Source organism: Myotis brandtii, unplaced genomic scaffold (assembly GCF_000412655.1).
Source record: "Myotis brandtii unplaced genomic scaffold, ASM41265v1 scaffold1032, whole genome shotgun sequence".
NCBI lineage: Eukaryota > Metazoa > Chordata > Mammalia > Chiroptera > Vespertilionidae > Myotis > Myotis brandtii.
This window is the reverse complement of record NW_005353467.1, coordinates 216,203-224,222: the sequence shown is the minus strand read 5'-3', so window position 1 is coordinate 224,222 and position 8,020 is coordinate 216,203. Positions and strand designations below refer to the sequence as shown.

Sequence of the window (8,020 nt, the reverse complement as noted above, 5' to 3'; positions counted from 1 at the left end):
GCTGGCTGAAAGCAGGTATCTGGAGCTTGTTTAGCTTCTATAATTGCAACTTTGTTGCTTAGAGTGTAGCTTAGAGCAGGGCGAGGCAGGCGGGGAACATTGGCTTCCTCCGTCACTGGAGCAAGCAAGCCTCCTGTTCGCTTCAGCTGCCTGGCTGCCGGCCGCCATCTTGGTTGGCAGTTAATTTGCATATCTCGCTGATTAGCCAATGGGAAGGGTAGCGAAGTTACGGTTAATTACCATGTTTCTCTATTATTAGATAGGATATATATATAGATAGATAGCTAAGATATGGAAGCAGCTCAAGTACCCATTAATAGACGAGTGGATAAAAATGTAGTACATATATACAACAGAATATTACCTGGCCATAAAAAAGAATTAAATCTTACCATTTGAAACAATGTGATTGGACCTAAAGGTTATTATGCTAAATGAAATAAGCCAGATAGATAAAGACAAATACTATACGATTTTTTATATGTGAAATCTAAAGAACAAAATAAATAAACACACAAAGTTGAAACAGATCCATAAATCAGAGAATAGACTGACAGTTGCTAGAGGGACAGGGGGGTTTGGCAAAAAGATGAATGGATTAAGAAGTACAAATTGGTAGTTACAAAATAGTCATGAGGATATAAAGTATAAAGTAAAGCATTGGGAATATAGTCAACAATACAGTAATAAGTATGAATAGTCCAGGTGGAAACTAGAAATATCAGGGGGAACATTGTAAAATACATGACTGTCTAACCATTATGCTGCACACCTGAACTAATATATAATAATACTGAATGTTAAGCTTAATTAAAAAATAAATAATAAACTGAACATAAAAATAAAATATGTATATATAAACTGTACAAAAGAATCAGAAAAAATAAACAGTAAAACCCCCAAAAATTAAGGGGAAAAAGACATGCAGAGCCAATTTACAAAAGAAACTAATGAAGCTTTAAAGGAAAACAACAAAAAATCAACTTCACCAATAACTTAAACAGGGAAAGAAAGACAAAATTAGATGTTTTACCCCTGTTAAATCCGTTCTTTTTTTTTTTTAATAGCACCCAACTGTGGCAAAAATGTCCTAAAAGGGTCACTCAACACACTGCTAATAAAAGTGTTAGCTAGAACTTTTCAGTAGAGCAGTTTAGTAACAGGAATCAAGAGCCTTAAAAATAAAGGGTAAAGGTGTCAACTTTCCTAGTTTTGACTCTGGGTGGTAAACACACAATGCAAAAACTGATAATGTATTATAAAATTACACATTTGAAACCTATATAATTTTATTAACTAATATCAGCCCAACAAATTTAATTTTAAAAAAATATCCACACCATCTCACCCAGTGACTCTAGTTCATGACACTATCTGAAAGAAATTGTCTGAACTATGGATTAAAATGTATTGCCAAATATATCCATCAAAGGATATTTACAGTAGCAAAATTCTTTAAAATAAGTTCTACATTAAGCAATAGGAAAAGGGTTAAGTAAATTAGAATATAACATAAAATGCAGTATGCAGTCACTAAGTAATTGAAGTGGGAAGTGTTATCCAATAAATGTTAAGAGAGTAAGGTTTATAAAATAAACAGCATTCAGGATGACTGTGACTAGGTTAAAAAAAAATGTATAAATCCCAGTAAAAAAGTACTAATGACAAACATCTGACTGTTTGAAAATGAATATTAACAAGGCCTGTGAACACCTGCTCCAAGTCTTGAGTTTACCTACAAGATCTCCATGCCATCCCGCACCACCAGCCCCCACCGTTCCTCACATGGTGTATCAAGCCCAGTTACCTGCCTCACTCCCTGAGCACTCTGAGCGATTCTTAGGTTATGGCATCATCCCCAGTTGCACTATTTAAATATTTGCCACTTTATATTTACAAATTCTCCCACGTCATTTCATTCATGTAAAAAAAATATTGACTCTATCTACTGAAGTCACCTCAAAACTGAAATCTAAATTGAACATGGAAGTTAACCAAGAAGCAGTTTCTGTTTTCCTTACCCATTCAAGTAAAAACTACTACGGAGAAAACATCCATGCAGCTTTCCTTCCAAACCCCAGACTCCCAGCAGGCTCAGACAACATGCAGATGCCACATACCTGTTTTGTGTGCTAGGACCACCAGTGTCACTCTGTCAGCTCACTTTCATGTCAAAGTACATTCAAGTCTAATCATTAGCTGCCACCAAAAACACACACCCATCCGTGTGTTGCAGTGCTCAGCCACTACCAAGGTCACACCTGACTCCAGCTCTGCCCTCTTCCCCACTGATTCCACCTTCCTGTTGGCAACTTTCCACCTCATTAGCAGAGCAGAGCACAATCAGGGGGAGGAGGCTGTGAGCTGGGCTGGCAACATGGAGAAACCAGAGAGTAGGATGACCACAACTGTGGCAGAGGGCTGGCGGAGAGGCATCCCTGAGTCTGTGTTTCTCAACTTGGGTGATTTTGCTGCCCAGGGGACTTTTGGCTATGTCTTGGGGCTATCTTTGGTTGGCATAACTGGGGGGGAGGTGCTACTGGCACTAGTAGGAAGAGACCAGGGATGCTACCAAACATACTACAATGCACAGGACAGCCCCACAGCAAAGAATTATCCATTACCAAATGTCAGCAGTGCTAAGGTTGAGAAGCATGCCATAAACTGATTTATCCCCTGGTTCACTGGAGTCTAATCCCAACTCGGGGGGGGGGGGGAGAAGAGCATTATAATTTAATAAAAGTAGTAAGAATACCTTTTCCCTCAAGGGTTTGCTCCCCCACATATATTTCTTCAAAGACTGCTTCACAGCAGACCCTATACGAAGATAATATTATCAAAACTGCCCAGACTGGTAAACATCTCCAGAGCAGTTGGCAATGCACCCACACAGTCAATGACACATTCAGTTGCATATCTCTACAGGACCTAAGAACCCAAACTCACAGTTCCCAGCTTTGCTTAAAAGTGGCAAGCACTGAAAGATCACTCAAAACAATGAAAATAATAGTGTTGCTTTTCCCAGATAAATCATCAAAAACTAAATAAGACTTAAGAAGAGCAACATTTTCAGAACTCAGAACAGTGTATTTAGTCTGCACTTCAAAAAAATTACAGATAAAAAAAGAATTTAATATATGAATTATCATCATTATAATTCATTTAAAGTTAGTAACCACAATGCAATATGGTTTTTTTCTTGATTACTTTAATAACTTTATCATGCCATGCTTTCCACTCATGGGAGGCCAGAAGGTTAGAGAAGATATCCAGCACCATCCCTAGCTAAGGCTTAAATAATTTGGACCTGGCTCTGAAGCATCATTTGCCAGTATGACCTTGACCTTTGTCCTTTCAGTGTTAGGAAGCATACAGCACAGAAATGGTGGCCCGTTTCTGTGTTGGACAGTAGCAAGTATTAGAAATGTGTCCATTATGCTAAGTCAATATATTATTGTTTATTTCGCCATATATTAGAAGCAAGACAACTCTAATTATTCTCAATCTTACCCTCCACACACCAAGCCTTTTTCTTCCCTGGGTTGTAAAATATGCTCTCCTCATGAATTGTGTCTTAGTTAGCTCAATTATGATTCATAAAAGAACTAAAATGAATCTTAGAGATGAACCACTTCAAACCCAACCTCAATTTTACAAATGAGCTAAGTCAGGCAGAGAAAGATGAAGCTAGGCTGCTTGTTAGAGGCCAAGCAGCTACTCATAAAGAAAGTAGGGAGTAAAACTCAGGTTTCCTAACTCTTAAGTCTAATACCCTCAGAACTATACCAAGTTGTATAAGATGCTGCATAAGTAACAGAATTGACATAATTTTTTAAGTCTTATGATAAAACAGACACATATTTTCAGTAACATATTAGAAACGAAACTCACATGATCACAACCACTCTATGAAACAGTGTAATGGTTACCATCCCCACTGTCTGGATGAAGAAACCCAGGCCTGGAGTCACACAGTAAGTGTTGAAGCTGGCTCCAAAGCCTTTATCCTTAATCACTATGCCACCTGGATAAGTACTAGAACATTCCTAACATTATCACAACCAAATTAACAAACTTAAGATTTCCAGTAGTTCCTCAAAATTTTAGTGCTTTGATATAATATAAAAGTTAGCCTTTCTACAAAAAAAAATGTAAAGTTTTTAAGAAGTCAAGATAAATTTAAAGGTTTCCAGTATGTGCCCTCCTAGCATAAAATAAAGTCATTTTAACTTAAAAACCAAGTTATAGTATTAAAGTATCACCTTCCACATCAACTACCCTGAATTCAATCTAATCCTTCTGGGAGTAGCAGAGAAGGAATTCACTTATGGCCTGGAGCTTCTTGAGAAACATTAGCCAAGTAGTTCCATGGTGTCAATCACTTCCCAAAGGCTTTTCCCACATAAGATTGATTGTGTGCCATGAACAAAATACACACCAAGCAATAATACACACCTTCAGAATAATAAAGTAGGGATTCCAAGACGGCTGTAGAACATGTGGAAGCTACACTCACCTGCGCCCACCACCAAATCAGATTTACAGCTGAATTATAGAGCAATCAACCTGAATAACTAATTGAAGGCTAGCTGAACTGGAATATTATAACCAAGGATTTACAGAAGAAGCCACATGGAGACTGGTAAGAAGGTGAAGATGCAGAAAGGGCTGGACATGACACCCACATAGAGCAGCTGAGAGAAGCCAAAGGGATATCTTGGCTGCAAAACTCCCTCCCCCAGGTGCATGAGGTCTCAACCCCACACAGGGATTCCCACCCAGAGCAACAGAGACAGGAAGAGGAGCTCACAGCGCATCTGGAATAGAAGTCAGTGGGGATTCAGTCTGCATGGGAGAACAGGGAGTCAGCTAGACCCAGAGGCCACCTTCCCAGGGTCAAGCTCTCCGATTGTTACAGCACCAGCCTGGGGAGTGTACTGCCAGGTCCTCCAACTACTGGCGACACCACTCTGCCTGCTCCGGGCCTGCAGAGGAGGCTTTGCTGGCTGCACCCAGTAGGACCTTTGGGGAGCTCTATTTCTGAAGCTCTTGGCCGAGACTGTGTAGCTTTAGAAAAGGGACCATTCTTCCCCAACTCCAGGGCAGAGCCTGCGCCCCCACTAACTGTGGAATCACTGGGCCTGTCCTTCCACTACCTATGGCCCTGCCCTACTGAGTTCAGTCCCGTGGGGGGTAAGAGAGCCACACAGAGCTGAGACTTTCTGAGCACGTCTACTGGGAATCAGACAGATGGGTGCTGGGTTGTGTGGATACAGAATGTGTGGTGGGGGTCACTCCAATCTCCTCTGGGCTATTCCTCAACAGATAAATTTGACCTGCCTTTTGGCTACCAGGACCCTGCCCTGCTAAGCTCATTCCCGCAGGGGAGTCTGGGAGCTTTTCAGAGCTGAGACATTCAGTGCACACCTCCCTTGGAGGCTTTTGCCCGGGGCAGGGGAAGAAGTGCCCACCCCTCCCTACAGGCTCACCTCTAATGGGAGACGGGTTAGATCTGCCTCCAAAGTCCCAGTGTCCACACCTGCGGAGCTCAGCTCCAGGAAGGAAAGGGAGTGCTACTGGGAGCTGGGACAATGGCCCAGGACTGAATGAAGTGCTTCGTCCCCTCCTGCAAAATTGGCTGTCATCACCCTCAATGGGAGACTCTTTGGATCTGCCCTCCTGAGTCCCAATGGCCTCCTCCTGTGTGTTGGCTGCAGAAGGGACAGCTGGCAGCACCCAACCTGAACCTGCAGTACACTCCTCCTGGAGAAGCTAGAGTGAGAGATTCAGGCAGAGACCAAGAAGTATGGCCTTAGAGTCTGGGCCACTTTCCCTTATAAAGAGCCTGACAGAGAGACAACCAAGTAGGGAATTTACTAATCCTGTCATCCCAACCCGTCACCCCACCTTACCACGCTTGTGAACTGTGGAAGGGTTTGTGGGTCACGGGTAGGCTGGATCCACTCTACAGTCTTTCTACAGATGCCCTGGAAAAAGACTAGACAACCTCAGGGGGAGGAGAGTAATGAACAGGTGGAGGCAAACCTCAGAAAACCTCAGACCTTTTACAGATCTGCCCCCAGCTCTAAGTGGTGGAAGCTGATCCTTGTATACAGATTGGACCCTCCCACGCATTCCCAAGCCAAGTAGACACAGCCACAAACAGTGCATAGCATGGTAGCTCCAGGCAGGTAGGGCAAGGCTGGTTACACACACCTGACACTGACCTGTACCTGAACTCTGCCCAAGTGAACCCAGAACCAACACAACCAATGGGCTTCAGACCACACCAGAGCACAAACAGACTAGCAACACAAGTGCACATCCAACGGGGGATTCCAACAGGCACCAGACCCTACTGGGAACAACTTCATCTCTGAGGACAGCCCCTGCACAATGACTCAAACATAGGGATCGAGGTTTATCCTTATAGTCATCCAGCCTATAAAGGACCAAGAAAGGACCAAAATAATGCAAGACTCAACTACAAAAAGAGGGTGCACATAACCCACAAGAAACATTCCTGGAGCACTGAGCTCAGGTGATCGGGAAGATTGTACCACTGAGTCCAACAAGACACCTACATCAAAAAGCCGTAATAAGTTTGGGAGCTGTAGCAGATCTACCGAATACACAGGGACACAATGAGGAGACAAAGAAATATGCCCCAAATGAAAGAACAAGAGAAATTCCCATAAAAACTATTAAATGAAATGGAAGCAACCAATATAATCAGATGCAGAGTTTAAAAGAATGGTTATAAGGATGCTCAAGGACCTTCAGGGAGAAATGGATGATCTCAGTGAGAACTAAAAGAGATGGTAAGCATTAAAAAGGGCATAAAAACCATGAAACAAGGCCAGGAGAGTTTGGCTCAGTGGATAGAGCATCGGCCTGCAGACTGAAAGGTCCCAGGTTCGATTCCGGTCAAGGGCATGTACCTTGGTTGCGGGCACATCTCCAGTAGGGGATGTGCAGGAGGCAGCTGATCGATGCTTCTCTCTCATCGATGTTTCTAACTCTCTATCCCTCTCCCTTCCTCTCTGTAAAAAATCAATAAAATATATATTTTTTTAAAAACCATGAAAAAGAACCAGTCAGAAATGAGAATACAATATCTGAAATGAAGAACACACTAGATGGAATCAAATGCACTTAGGTGAAGCAGAGGGTCAAATCAGTGATTTAGAGAACAAGGTAACAGTAAGCACCCACGAAGAGCATCAAAAAGAAAGGAGAATTACCAAAAAAAAAAAAATGAGGAGAGTCGAAGGGACCTCTGGGACAACATCAAGCATAAAAACATCCACATCATAGGGGTATCAGAAGGAGAAGAGAGTGAGCAAGAGATCAAGAACCAGTTTGAAGAAATTATGTCTGAAAATTACCCTAACATAGTGAGGAAAAAGTCACACAAGTTCAGGAAGCACAGAGAGTCCCAATCAAGGTAAACACAAAGAGGCCCACAACAAGACACATCATAATTACAATGCAAAGGTTAAAGATGAAGAGAGAATCTTAAAAGCAGCAAGGGAGAAAGAGTTACTTACCTACAAGAGAGCTCCCATAGGCTGTCAGCTGATTTCTCAACAGAAACACTTCAGGCCAGAAAAGATTGGCATGAAATATTCAAAGTGATGAAAAGCAAGGAACTATAACCAAGACTACTTTCTCCAGCAAGGCTATCATTTAAAACTTGAAGGACAAATATAGAGCTTCCCAGACAAAAAAAAAAGTTAAATGAGTTCATTACCACCAAACTAGTATGGCAAGAAATGTTAAAGGGCCAGCTTCAAGAAGAAGAAGAAATAGAGAGAAAGAGAAACATAAGTGTAGAAGATAAAATGGCAATAAGTACCTTTCTATCTACACTAATAAAAGAGACACATGGTAATTAGCATATGACCGCTACCCTTCCCATTGGCTAATCAGCATATCCTTATGCAAATTAACTGTCAGCCAAGATGGCGGCCGGCAGCCATGCACTGAAGTGAACAGGGAGGCTTGCTTGCTCCAGTGA

The 8,020-nt window shown here is 41.9% G+C and overlaps 1 protein-coding gene across 4 annotated transcripts in view; it reads right to left on the bottom strand.

The window, feature by feature from the left end:
- The window catches only part of MARCH8 (membrane-associated ring finger (C3HC4) 8, E3 ubiquitin protein ligase), a 126,851-nt gene that overhangs the window by 106,424 nt on the left and 12,407 nt on the right, over positions 1-8,020 (bottom strand). Inside the window, exon 1 of one of the 4 annotated variants that reach the window (XM_005856581.2) lies at positions 2,121-2,328. The exons of 2 other annotated variants lie outside the window; for them this stretch is intronic. The gene's annotated coding sequence lies outside the window, so the exon portion shown is untranslated. Of the gene's footprint in view, positions 1-2,021; positions 2,047-2,120; positions 2,329-8,020 lie in introns of those variants that run through there. One more of the 4 variants, XM_014537431.1, reaches the window with a different exon arrangement.